The sequence below is a fragment of the Colias croceus genome, chromosome 14 (assembly GCF_905220415.1).
Source record: "Colias croceus chromosome 14, ilColCroc2.1".
Taxonomy (NCBI): Eukaryota; Metazoa; Arthropoda; class Insecta; order Lepidoptera; family Pieridae; genus Colias; species Colias croceus.
In genome coordinates, this window is record NC_059550.1 from 3774970 (window position 1) to 3789247 (window position 14278).

Below are 14278 nucleotides of genomic sequence, written 5' to 3' on the forward strand. Positions count from 1 at the left end.
GTTCAATACGATGAAAACTATATATAACTTATAACATAATATAAATACATCCTTACAAAGTCACATACTTGTACCGTGTACGATAAACAGCTGAGCGTGATTTCTAAGAACAAAGCAGGTATTGACATCGTGAGGTAAGTTACGTGATGGTGACTCATTGAGACGTCAGTGATTCATGCGGTTGGAGGCTTATGAATATGTAATTTTATATTTTCCAGATATTATAGCTGTCACTTATAGAAAACTGATTTGAATATTTTTCTGAAGGTAATTGAGAAATCGGAGAAGTTCATCTGGATTAACGTAAATAAACGGTAGTAGACAAAATATACCAACCGAATTGATAACCTCCTCTTTTTTTTGAAGTCGGTTAAAAATAATTTCCTTGTCTTTGACCTTAATAGTTTACGTGGCTTTAGAACGCTACTTAAAGATGAGTGTAAAACGCATTTAAGAGGATCAATGATACCTAATTCTGTATCTTTTTCAGAGCTTTTATGGGTTCGCTTTTTTCTTTTCTTCTACGTGCACATTATATATATAATTTGGTATAGGTATTTAATTTACTACATTAACACGTTTTCAGGTCCTTATTAATAAAAACTGGTAAGATTTTTAGAGATGTTAATATTAGGATTAGTTTATATTATATATCTCTATATGAATTACCTACTTTCATACTTTTTAAGGTCAGATGATGGTATCCATGAGTCGAAAAGTTAAATGAAGGGAATAATATGCGATTTAACTTCTCGTTTTTTCCATTATCTTACGAGAGCGTTTTAACTTTTAAACAATGAAAACGAATGGGACTTATGAAGGACTTACCATAACCTCGTTTTGAACTAAAAACTAAAACACTTGAGTTATTAAAAGTTCGAATTTTTCAGATTGTTGGATTTGAATTGGATAATTTCCAAACGGCATTGACCGGGCAGTTATGAGGGTAGTTTGGCAACACTCAGAGTTCTTTGCTTTACAAATTAGGCTACATCTATGAAAATCATAACTTGGAAGATTGAATGACCAAACTATTGTCTTATTCATATGGAGGAATATGGAGAGAAGCGATAAAATAGCAATTATGTCATGGTTTTATAGATCCGGGAAGTTGTGAATTGCTGGTATCTTATAGAACATGTATTTTATATTTTGATGCCGTTTTATTTGTCATTTTTGCGTTTGTGAACTTCTTTTACTCAACGTACGTAAGCTTTTTTATACTCTCAATATTTTCAGCGTGTCCTAACTATAGATAAAACTCAAATATAAAACGGAAATATTTTGCCATCTCTTCAAATGAATCAAATGCTTCCAGTATTGACTTGACCCAAAAATTTGGACCTTTCAATTGTCTACGTACCTCAAAGGGTTGGAACTTGCTACGGAGTATTACTCCCTCAGGTCAAAAGTAAATCAATCCTTCAAACGACGAAGAACAAATGGCCGATTAACCCACATTTTTATTAGGATATCCAATAAACACGTGCTATTTTTAGAAGCTCTCAATGTTTATAAGTCTGGTCTAGGTTTATTGCCTGAGTCGCGATTTCGTAACAAATAAATATTATGTGATACATTGCAAAGTCTGTGTCCTATTTCGGAGTATCAGCTCACTTCTTTTGAGCGTCGTAAACATTTTCAAACTAAACTACCATACAAGGGAAAAGGAGGTCAAATTAGCAAAAATAAAAGTAATTAAAGTTAAAAGTCATTCAGCCTCCATAAAACTAATATACGAAAATAATACGATGTTATGAATCTTTTCTTGTAATTATAGTTCGCAAAGTCTGTGACCTAATTGCTCAAGTATGAAATAAAATCCAGGCGGTAAACTTGGACCACGTCTCGCAGTTCGTTATTCAATGAAAACACTAACTATAAGAATGTAATCAAAATCAAATATTAACATAAAACTAATGTCTGAAACTTTTCCATAAATGTGGTACAAAAATATAAATATTTTGACTAAACAATTCATCTCACGTGTTTGCAATACAATACTCGCGAAATGCTTTTAAAATACGCATTACTTTATCCCGTCAATGTTCATTGGTCTTTAGATTTATAAGCCATTCATTTTTTAACTCGTACACGGTCTGATAGACGCTTTTATCAAGCCACATATAAATCTCTCATAGATTTAACACTCCGTTACCTAGTGAATGTTTTTATGTGTAATTTATTGATTATGTTTTGCGTTGCTTTCTAGTTCAATAATCTTATATTCTTTATAGAACTGTACGGTTATAGATGCGTGTGGAAAGATGAATATGATAATGTTATCTCTTTACGATTAAAACATAGAAAAAAATATATTTATAAATTACGATAAACCGCGTCCCGTGTAGTTTGATGGTCTGCGGCAGCTTTGGCGAGCGGATTCCCGCGGCGGGAAAACCGCTCGTATAGTATCACCCTTACATATAATTTAAAATGGATGCTTATATAGAATGCAGAGTTTTAAGATACTTCCTAATAAGAATAAAGAAAATGTGTTAATTACTGTCTTGTGATAAATAATAAAAATTATCTTTGTAACAGTGAATAAAGTTATAAAAGGATAATAATAATCATAAATTATTAGACTATTATTATGAAAAATGGTTACGTATTTCCTATTCAATAAAAAAATGTTCTCCCAAATATAACGTTAACTTTGTGTGGCTTCCGCAATAACCGGCTGCGGTTACCTGTTACCATAAAATAACGGAAATAGTTTATTATCAAAGATTCATGGTGTTTACTTAATATATTTTTACTTTTATAATATTTTTTGGTATAATCAATGGTTATGTAAAACAGACGTGACTGATAGAGTCCATTTTCATGACAAATCCATAATAACGAATTATATAGCCTGACTATATTATCTATACTTAATGTTATACTATCAATGTGGCTCTATTTGAAATGTATTTTTATTAGGACTAAAATGAAGAAATCATCATCATCATCATCATCATCAGCCCATATACGTTCCCACTGCTGGGACACGGGCCTCCTATGAGGGTACAGGCCATAATCCACCACGCTGGCCAAGTGCGGGTTGGCGGATGACACATGTCGTGGACCTTTTTTTTTTTTTTTTGTTAATTCTTCGACATGTCGGTTTCCTCACGATGTTTTCCTTCACCGTTCGAGCAGTGGTGATGTTACAACATGCGCAGATAAATTGAAAAATCAAATTTATTTCCTGCGCGCTCGCCTGGTCTCGAACCACGGACTTATCGATTCGAAGTCCGAGGTCTCACCACTGAGCCACCACTGCTCTTAATGAAGAAATACCTTAGTAATATTTTAACATTATTTTATTTAATCATAGCTAATGCTTTTGTCACAGATTACAAAATTAATACGTAACAGACGTAACGTATGTGTCCAGTATGAAATTTAAATATATTTTCATGATACGGTATTTTCTTACTGTTTATGCTGTGAACTCTTACGTATGAATAAATATATAGACAGTCCAGACGTCTTTGTATATTATGAATATGTTTCTTGGGAAGTGTTGAAGTTATTATTATTTTTATAGTGCATTTTTACCAAGTCGTTGAGTGTACGTAAAACTTTATCGATGTTTATCCAGACTGTGTATTCATTATTTATATATATAAATGACCTTAGTTGTAGAAATATAACTGTTGTTATATTTCTACAACTAAGGTCTAATTCATTATTTTGGTTCTTTACGGTAGTTTTTTGATAGTACCTCACAGGTACCTACAGTCATTTTTTTGTTAATTAAGTCCCTGCTCGCTATTTTCTAAGAAAATATTTTTCATATGAAATTACGTAAAAAATTACTGTGACGTTATGAATTTGAATTGCATTACCAGTCATTGTTTTATAATTTTACCAAAGATTATGCCGTCATATAAGAATAATGGAGCGAATGTGTTTTGCGGAAAATTATAATTTCATACGCCATTAAACGGTGTGACTGCGTAACTAACGAAATTAATTGCTTTTCAAAAAAACTTTTACGTTTTCTTCAATTACGGTTTGCTAGCTGTTGCTTAAGCTCAATTTGTGATCGTAATATTTGAAGTATTTACGTAACTCACATATAAATTATTCTTTTATTTAACTAGGTATGTACCTAGTCTTTTAATAATTATTATCAGCGTGTTAATCTTATATCATGTGCATATTTTATTTTTATTGCATGGGTTAGAAATTAGAATATTTCCTTTACAATGTTTTTGTTGGAAAAACGAAGAGAAACTATGTATTTACTTCATGCTCTACTTGACATCGAGATAATACAATTTAATACATGAATGATGAACGAAATAAGCAGATAAACTGTATCGATTGATAAATTCTAGAAGCGGAAGTATGACGAGCAATTTCTAACAAAAAATAAAATTTACATTCATATTGTACATATTATAATCACCGATGGTTCACGTTTGTTTTTTGTTACTTAGCAATTAGGTTTTAAGCTATTGCATAGCTCTTATCTCAGACTTTGAGCGCGGCGACCGAATGTAAAAATTCCGTAACGAAAAAACCTAACCCACCCCCCAACCGGCACAGCGATGCGATGCTATGCCATCTTTACCGCGGTAGTCCTCGAGTGCCACACGTATTTTTTTTATTAATATAATTATGAAAGTAACAGACAGTGAGCTTTTAATATTAATAAATTATATAACAATATGATAGCGCTGAAATTAATTTAATGTGAAGAACTCGATCAATATATGACAATAATGAATTAAGGAAAGTGCAACTGCATGTACACTGGAGTAACTAAGGAAAAAATAACAATGCATCACGTAAGGACTAGATAAGGGTCATAAGGATAAACTCAATGATTTTCCATATTAAAATTCTATAGGTAAATATTAATTGCAAGTCACAAACAAGCAATGAACTATGAATCAACAAAGAAAGTAGAGCCGATTTTTCATTCATATTTCTTGAAACGCCGGTATAATATTGTACCAGATTCCTATGATGGATTAAATTTTAATCGTTACGTTTTATATGGGTTTCTTAGTAAAGTTTTGTTTTGTGTAAGACTATCGTAGCACATCCATCTTGCTTTACTTCAGTCCACGTTAATTAGCCAACTAAGCTTAATTTCTCTACACTTAGCGCGTTATTAATTAGGAGTGTTAGTCTTACTAAATTTTGACAAACTACAAACAAACATTTTATTAAGGTGGATTTTTTACCTTATCTTTAAAAATTTCTAATTTAAATAAAAGCTTTTGGTGGCTTAAATTAAACTTGGGTAATAGCCGTCTTAATATATTAGGTACGAGAAATTTTCTGTCATAATTCTATCTTTCAGACATTTTTATTTTAAGTATTTAGTATTAGTTTAAGTATTTGGCATTTCCATTTTCATACATATTTTATAACAATGGTCAATGAAGGTTAACATAAGTTCCTGGTTATTCATCGTTGCTATTGTCATATACTATCATATACATGAACATACAGACAGTAAGACAAGCTTTAATTAGCGCATGCGTGACCAGTGGAATAGAATGCAGCCGACAATTGCTTGTAATTGGGGACAATGTGGGGGCCGATAGTGGCCCAACCACTTAAAATATCCTTCGTGACAGCTCATGGTATTATTAATTCGGTAGCAGCCGGTGATAGATCAATTAATGTAATCTTTTTTATCTGTGGTGGAATTAAATTGGAATATAAATTTTAACGTATTGAGCTGTAGAATTTTTATTCAAATAGGTACCTTTTTTTTTTTTTATAGTGGGGAAATCTTCCAAAAATACCCACTGCCCCCGGGGAAGGAGCCGTGGGTTATGTCGGATTCCTACCGACTAAAACCCCACTGTGTTCCGTCGAGCCGCTTTAATGATGGGGCCGCGGGTATTTGTTAGAATTCTTCCGCGACCCCCTCGGCGGCAGCCCATCTCTAGGCCAGGCGCGAGCCAAGAACAGGAAAGATGGTTTGCCTGCTCTTCCCTCCCGTTGGCGGCATGAGCGGAACACGTCTCAAGCCGCCTCACCGAACCGGACGATGGATTACATTCCCCGTTCCACCGCCCGGATTCAAATAGGTACCTACTGTATTCCACGAAATTATAATGTTTTTGGTAAAAATATGACAGTTTTACTTAATTCCGTGTCGTTTTAATTACAATGTGTTTATGATCAAAATATAAGACATTGATGATGATGAAGATGTTAGCTTAGGGCTTTGTGTCTATTTAACCGGAAAGTTTTTTAATTAAAACTTAACATTAACAAAACAGTTTATCAGGTTGGTCCAGCGAAACTGTAATATGCGTCATACTCGTATAATTACATATATTACTCCACAACATTACAAACCTCAGCGATGCATGAATACATTTGACAGTTATTAAATTATCATTATTATTCAGATTTAATTCAAAGTCTGTTCTTAATACAGCGCAATTATTTTGAGTTATATGAATCTGAATTTATTTTTGACGGTGTAGTCGCTATTTAATCCCACTAGTCTTACTTCTTACTATTTTATTTCTTACTAATACATAATTATTATAAATGCGAAAGTTTGTGCGGATGGATGTGTATGTGTATGTTTGTAACTCTTTCACGCAAATACTACTGAACCGATTGCAATGAAATTTAGCACACATAGGTAACTTGAATTAACACATAGAATAGGTTTTATCCCGGAAATCTCACGGCAACGGGAACTATGCGGGTTTTTCTTTAACGCGCGCGAAGCCGCGGCGGGAAGCTAGTTAAAAAAAATATCACACCGAAATAGAACATTTACACCTTCATAGGTATAAATACATTCTATTAAAAGCAAAGATAATTAAGACGATAATTAGTTGGATCACAGGAAATATCAAAGAGGAAGACTATTTCTGTAAGTATGATTATTTTGACAAAGTATTGATAACCTCGTGCCATTTATGATATATCGCATATTCGCGACACATAAATAAGGAATTGCTAGACGCCATTAGTCGAATGGTTATCTAATGAGTGCTTTTCGACGCGGTTCTGTCCGCAGTTAGACCATATGTTTACATTTAAAGCGTTTTTATATGTGTAACAAACGTTGAAGATCCATAGTCGTATTTAAAATGTAAGTTGCAAAAAATATCGTGACTTTCTTTATGGAACATACTTACCTACTTCTTAGTCAAAGATATAGTATGTTTTTAATACAATGTTAATTTTCAGTAAAAAAAACCTGTTTGTATAGAAAAAAAACGCATACCTACCTATAATTTAAAATACGAATCTCGTCAAAAAGCGTAAAAGAAATATTTAATAAGTCTAGCCGGCTACAGTTTGATATATTGGGTTGGAAAAAAAATCCCATGTGATTTGAAAATTCGGTTTTTCTTTTTATATTTAAAATCTATTAGGTCGGGAATGACATTTTATTCAAAAGCCTTAAAATAGATTGAATATTGTCTAATAAAGACAAATATTCCCGAAGGTAAAGCACCTTATTTGAATTTCAGTGTTTTCTATATTAAACATTTTGCCTGGACAGTGTTCGTAAATTTTGTAGTCATATTAAAATTTGGTACTACTTTAACAATACTACAAGGTAATTATTAATTACATTTATTATTTTAAGTTCATAAAGTTCAGCGGGGAAAATTGCAGGTAGGTACATGGTCACGTCAAGTCAGGTAGCATGAAGCAATTAAGATGTACCTAACCTAACCTAACCTAACTATAATAGGTAATCAAACAACATTTAATAAACGCATTTAATTAATATTCAGGTGGAATTCTAATCAAGTGCATTACTATACTAGCCCAAGAGCTTGCCATGTCATTATAAAAAAATTAACAATGCTGGAATAATAAGAAAGGGATTTTTACGTTCATTATATTATATGCCAAACTTATTAATTTGTATAGAGAACCTAGCGAAGACCAGTGTTATAGTAAAAAAAAAAAAAGTTTTGATAGTGATAATTCAAAACTAATTTAAAATTATATAGACTATAAATAGATTCGAATGTGGTCACCATTAAGATATAACAATCAATAAAAAAATGCAAAAATGATAATTTATAATTAATGCCAAAATGCAAACTGAGCTGTGCTTTCGACCTTTTGTCTCAATTTTTATATGCTAGTCAAATTGGTCACTGACTCTCTGACTAAATCTACGATCTAGTCACAATTAGCCACTTGTCGTACATTTATCTAATTATAATGTCAGGGTCTTCACGTCTTCACGTACTTGCAGCAAATGTAATTGATTTCATATTTTATTGCGTTGTATATTTATAAATTATAATGTACGCTAAATGACGTTATATTTCACAGCTCGGGTAATAAATTATATCCAGGAAAGTAATTGATTATTATATCGGTTAGCAATCAGATCAGTGTAATAAATTAATGTTTATTAATTATATCCACGAACGATATTTTATATACTACCTTGTACATACTAATTACGTACGTACGCAGTAAATTATTTATTATAAAATCGGGATTGGGATATTTTCGTGTAATTTTGTCAAAAATATAATACAGTACTCAATTCTATTTTCATGTGATATGTACAACTCTTTATAAAAATAATTCTTGCAGTTAAAGAAAAAACAAATGAGTCGCCCGGAAAAAAAATAAAATAGTGAGTGCAGAATTTAGAGTGGCTTATAGCACAGCTTATAGTCTGAGGTTAAAAATAGTACTAACATTACGTCTAGTGTATTATGTGGTTTGAGTGCTTAAAGTCAAAGTACATTTTTATAACACTTCAAAACAGCAATATATTTACGACGAGACGAGTCTGAGTCGCTGAAACTAGCAGTAACAAACTGAACACCAAACTTGTGTGCCCTTTTCCAATAATATAAAATCATTTGGCAGCATAACACATTTTTAAGAAAAATGTTTCGTCTGCACTCCCACGTTTTTATATAATAAATGTGAAAGCTCCCTAGGTTATGAGGATAGTTACCTAATGAACTAAGCAGTATTTTGGGAAGGGGGATAGAAGCTAAATGCCCTCATTTCTTAATTAGAAAATAACATACAATTTAGTCATTATAAAAACACCACTTGTCTAACCATAAAAACCTTTAATTTTTACTTTATTTTATGATCAAATGTTTTACAATATAATTACGAAAATATATAAAAAGATATATGTGTATTCCTTATTCCGGTTACAATATTATTTTGAGCCCCTCTTGTTGATGTGTGAAGTGTGATCTGGTATAAACGGAAGTTCTTATGAGCTTATTTTAGCAAATACTATTTCTGTAAATTAGTTTATATCTGTTTAATCTTGCTTTATTTACAGTAAATAAAGATGTATATAGAGCGTATAATATTACTGAATAGTTTTATAAAAACAGATTTTGAGTTGGAATAAGTATTCAATGTTTAGATTGTATTAAAAAACTGTTTCTTATTGTTCAGTTCAGGTAATTTCAGCTTAGTCAATATTTTTTAGGTATAATAATATGTACAGAATGCTTCTTCTGTTACAATACATATGTGTTAGTACCTATATATTATATTAATGTCTTGTTAATACAACAGATTAACTAACATAACGTGTAAATAATTACTGACTTCTTGCTGACTTCGAATCTACACAGTATATTATTATAGAATCTAAACTATATGACATAAGCGAGCAGATGGCATACATAAATATACTGTCATACTACATGTCAACAAAGACAGCCTCGTAATAATAGTAATCTAAATTTAAAACACTCGATATTCAGTGTGTATTTAGGCCATTATTTAAGAGTCTTTTAGAAAATAGAAGTGCGACCCAAATTCCAACAACTGCGCAAACAATTTTACGCACAATTGATGCCGCATTCCATATACCTACTTCAATATCCTTTCTTGCTTTTCAATTTATATTAAAGCTTTTCCTGTTATTCTCGATGTTTTCATTGGACATTTAACACGTGAGGTATTACTTTCGAAAGAAGGCATATCGCGCAAATTTAGGAAATACGTTGTATTTTACCGAAAAAGAGTTTGTTTGAACGCGCTAATCTCAGGCACCACTGGTCCGATTTGATAAATTCTTTCGGTGCTATATAGCCTATTTATCGTGGAAGGTTAAATGTTGATACATCATCACTCTAAGAACAACAGGAGCGAAGCAAATCGGGTGAAACCGCGGGGCGTAGCTAATTATTCATACAATTTCAAGTGCTTACCGCTGTCGTAATAACATATGTCTTTAATTTTAAACGCTGAGGTTAAATTTTAACAGTTGTAATGTGGTTTGTTTCTGAATTTAAATGGTCTATAACACGATTAAGCTTTTTATGTTACACGCTGTCTTGTAATACCTTTCAGTGTTCAATTAATTATCTAAATGATTAAAACTGTAATTAGTTTTATACTTCATTATAGAGTTTTGTTATAAGCTAACTTTTAACTAAGCAACGAAATTAATTAAGTTTATCAATGTTTTTATTTAAGTTACCTAATAAGATTTTTTTAATGATGTTTATCGATAAGACATTAGAAAATGGTTTCTACATTTTATGTTGGTCTAATGTATATATTGAAATAAAGTTAACACGAGTCCCAGCTTTATGCTTCTAATGCGTTTTTAAATTAGAATCGTTATACAATATATCTACTTGTATAATACATATATTATTTTCAGCCAAATGTTATTGCAATGAACAAGTTAATTGCAATAACATTTGGCTGAAAATAAATAAATAGTAGCAATGTACCATTAGATTGGCTACTTATCGCCAGATTGCATTAATATTACGGACTGAATCTAGTTAATATTTTCAATTAAATATTGAGATGATGATCTTTCAGAACCGGTCGTCATTTTTGTTTTAAAGTTTGAAATCTAAAAAAGTGAAATATGAGCTCACTTTACTTTAAATAAAAATGCATTTATTTTTATTTTTAAATAAATTATTGAATACTTACTCAATAATCTTGATTTTGATCTGCCAATGATCTTCATTTGTTGTTTCTTTTCGTGCGTTTTTAAAACGTATATCATTCACATAATGTGTTAAAAAACAAACTAAAAAATGGGTCAGTGTAATTTACGAGGCAGAATATTGCTAGGGCATTTCACGGAAACCTTTGAACACAGGATACTGTCGTTAATCTTTTTCTATATTTACGTATCGACTTAATTTAGCTTTCCTGTTATTTAACTAATGTATACGCATTTGAAATTTTATTTATTTTAAAGAGATAATTTTGTATAATCAAAGTAAGGTTTTTTGTCATAAGGTAATGAACACGTTATCCATATTAATATGGATTATAAATGCGAAAGTAACTCTGTCTGTCTGTCTGTAACTCAATCACGCCTAAACAACTGAACCAATTTGCATGAAATTTGGTATAGAAATATTTTGATACCCGAGAAAGGACATAGGATAGGTTTTATCCCGGAAATTCCACGAGAACGGGAACTACGCGGGTTTTTCTTTGACTGCGCGGGCGATGCCGCGGGTGGAAAGCTATTAATACATAAATTAAGGTTTAAATTATCCTAGAATATAAAATTTTAAACATATTGTAGATGACTCATAACAAAATTTCCGAGTTTGATTTTTGAGGGTTAGGAAGAACACATTATAGATAACAGAGTGAGTCTTTACCGCGATTTTTGATATGTTTCCGCGTATTAATCGACAAGTTTAAATTGGGTACAATTATCTATAGAATGACGTCACACACGGCCATGGAGCTTCGTCATCAGTCATCACGCTCATGACCTATGAGTACTTAGCAGCGAAGGTAATATTATAATTACATTTTATCGTTCGCTAATGCATAATACAATGATAGGAATTAGGAATATAGTCTAATTCCCCATGTTGGCTCAAGGGACAGCAATATAGCTTTTTATGTCTATAATTTATATATTTTTATATTAGTCATATAACTACTGTTTTTTTATGGGTTTCATCTAGGGAATTCATGCTAATCAGTCGGTTTATTGTCAAGGCCGTGCCAAAGAAATAATCGTAAAATTATATTTTTGGTGTTGTTTTTAGAATGTATATTCGAAAATCATAACTCTACTTCTCACGCTACGGGCAATAAAGGGCATTCAACTCAAAAATTATGTTAATATCTATTTTCGGACTTACCACCAAAACTAGGATGTTTGTTCAAGTTGTTGTGTACTAACATGTGGATAGTATAGTGCTTATGTTTAACAACAATAAGCTCGATGATATAACCATTTGTAAGTTGTAACTACGTTTATGTGTGAGCTTTGTTAAAACATCTGGTTGCATATGCATAGGTAGGTACCTACTAGTATTTTCCCCAAAGGGTTTAAGATTATTATACAACGTGTGTTAGGAAATGTTTTTTATACTTCCTACCAGAAGATATTTTTTAATGTATTTTATACTCTATTTATCTATCGAATACCTACCTACTATAGAATAGAAAATTATTTTTTTTTCTGTGGCAAATTTGGGGCTCTACAAGTAGGTACTAGGTAGTTAGGTATCAGGATATTAGGTTAGTGTCTACTATTCTTCCTCCATTCCACATTACAAGATCCAAGATTGATTTCGAAGATATGCATTGTTATAGCTTTATTAATTAATTATCTTTTGAGTAAATTAACTTCTGGCAGCCTTATTTAATAAACTTCCTCTTTCTTCCTAGTAGGTATATTCCTGATGCTGCCATCGACAATGAACCTTTTCACGTAGTCTGGTTATAATTCCCGTATCTGCTGTAGTTAGTAGTTTAATTACCATATCTGTGTAAGTGGAAAGACATTGTATTTTCAAACTACGAATAAAGTTATGACCAATATACACATATTACACTGTACACACTACCTACGACTAAGATTTTGTTTAATAGTTACGTCAGGCGTAAAGCGACTGTCACAACCTGAGTCAATTATAAACTTTGGTGTCGCATTGTTACACAAACTGAGGGTAACTTTAATATAACAAGTCTCGTTAGTTCTTAGGACGAATTGCAAACTAATTAAAATTTTAATAAACGCTCTTTTACGCGCCCGTCTTGGAAATCGGATTGTAAAATACCTAGGTATGTAAGTAAGAATAGGCTAGTTTTGATGTTTGGGGTTTCTTTTGTAATTTATGAAGTTGATACTTTTGAATATTGTTTGATTCATTAGGTAGTTACGTAGGTATCTATGCAAGATTTCCCCACTAAAAAAAAAAAAAAAAAGGTAGTTACGTAGGTATATTCTTACAGCAGAGTAAGCGTATTTCCTATAGGTAAATAACTATATTTGTTGTATATTACTAGGTATATTTATAATTATACTGACTACTGTATTTGTAAAGAAGTCAAATTCAATAGCGATTCACATTCAATTTTACGACGATTATTACCTAGGTAGGTAAGTAGGTACCTAGGTGTTTAAATTTGCTTGTGCTTGCTGCATGCTTAAAAAAATTAAGGTTGTAAATTCTTAGTGCATTCTTGTAACTTGTAATAGGTAAGTCCCTATGTTAAAAGATTAACATCTGCAAGCTTTTATTATCGATAGATAAATTAGTAGAAAAGAAATGAAGACAATAGTCGGTTTATATTGTTCCTATTGTTAGGTACCTAGGTAAGGTTAAGTAACTTTTATATTTTATCACAATAAGGAAATTTATTTATAAATTATTACTGTATGAAATAAATAGGTAAATTATAATATTAGCCAGCTATTTAAAAGAAAAACTTACCTTTAGTTTAGATGTAAGTAGTATAAAATCCAACACTATGAAGTTTCTTCCATAAAACCAGTGAAATAATGTTTTATTCCTTTCAACACATCAAACAGTATATAATACAAAACAGTCACCACAACAACACGTACAATGTATTTAAGAGTGTCTGTCATCACAACGGTATTTAATTTTAAACGAATTAAAACATTACGATCGTCGCGGATTGTTTCATCGCACGTTGTTATTGTAGCAACGCATGTGTCAGACTGAAATTGTCAACATTGACAATTGACATAATACCTCGACGGTAGCGCACATAATGCGCGAGCGCACGCATTGTACCGATTCTACGAGTAAGCGGGACAGATAACTCATTCTCACACGACGGCTGTGTCATTCATAAACATTATGCAAGGAATTTTGAATCTTATCTGATAAAGGTAGGACTCTATTTTCATTCATACTACAGTTATAGGAATCGAAAGTAACATTCAAGCGATATCAGACCTTATTGTTTTATATTTTGTAGCTATAGTCATTTGAGATCACAGAGGGGTTTATAAATTTCAAGGCATAGGGTGAACAAAGACATGGAATATCCACATCTGCATAATATGAAATTCCTCGACATT

At 31.7% G+C, this 14278-nt stretch overlaps 1 protein-coding gene across 2 annotated transcripts in view; it reads right to left on the reverse strand.

Moving 5' to 3' along the window:
* The window catches only part of LOC123697355 (G-protein coupled receptor moody-like), a 34965-nt gene extending 21038 nt beyond the window's left edge, over positions 1 to 13927 (reverse strand). For both annotated transcript variants that reach the window (XM_045643841.1, XM_045643842.1), the window contains exon 1: positions 13662 to 13927. The gene's annotated coding sequence lies outside the window, so the exon portion shown is untranslated. The remainder of the gene's footprint in view (positions 1 to 13661) is intronic.
* Positions 13928 to 14278: the final 351 nt, after the last annotated feature.